The sequence below is a fragment of the Penaeus monodon genome, chromosome 22 (genome assembly GCF_015228065.2).
Source record: "Penaeus monodon isolate SGIC_2016 chromosome 22, NSTDA_Pmon_1, whole genome shotgun sequence".
In the NCBI taxonomy this organism is placed as follows: Eukaryota; Metazoa; Arthropoda; class Malacostraca; order Decapoda; family Penaeidae; genus Penaeus; species Penaeus monodon.
In genome coordinates, this window is record NC_051407.1 from 23,295,326 (window position 1) to 23,296,011 (window position 686).

General features: G+C 35.3%; 1 pseudogene; it reads left to right on the plus strand.

Annotated features, from left to right (window-relative positions):
• The window catches only part of LOC119587020, a 4,785-nt pseudogene that overhangs the window by 3,463 nt on the left and 636 nt on the right, over positions 1-686 (plus strand).

The following is a 686-nucleotide window of genomic DNA, read 5'->3' on the forward strand; positions in this document are numbered from 1 at the left end:
GGAAAAAAATGAATGTGTTTGACGGTTGCTTTATTTGAAAATACCATTTTTTAACTACTTAATATCACAAATTATTGTCTTTTATACCTGGATATACTGATACAATTTTTGAATCTACAGATTTATGATGGTGTTAGCATCCAACACCCCTGAAGTACTTGATTTTGCTGTTGTTGATCGTGTTCATGAACCTGTAGAATTCCCTCTGCCAACTCTAGTAGAGAGGGAGCGCTTAGTCAGGCTTTATTTTGAAAAGTATATCCTAAAGCCAGCAGCAGAAGGCAAAGGTCAGTTTGATTCAATATTAGTTGTTCATATTAAGTAGGGATCTCCACTAAATATTTTTGTTGCTAGAATACAGATGCTTTAGATGAGAAAAGGTAGTAAAAGTTTTATTAATTGAAGTGCTTTTATCTTTTGAATGTTGATATATTTAGTTAAATTCACTAATAAGTTTATTTGATTTGCAGGAGACTGAAGGTGGCACAATTTGATTATAGTGCAGCATGTACAAAAGTGGCTGACTTACTGAAGGGATGTCAGGACGTGAGATCACAACTTAGCTTTAGATTGGCAGATGACTACATATGCTTCAAGGGATGGTGTGTTTTCTGAGGAAATTATGCTAAGAGAGCCCAGGCAGCAGTCCAGCATAAGAAACACAAGGTAAGAGGCACTTCATAATA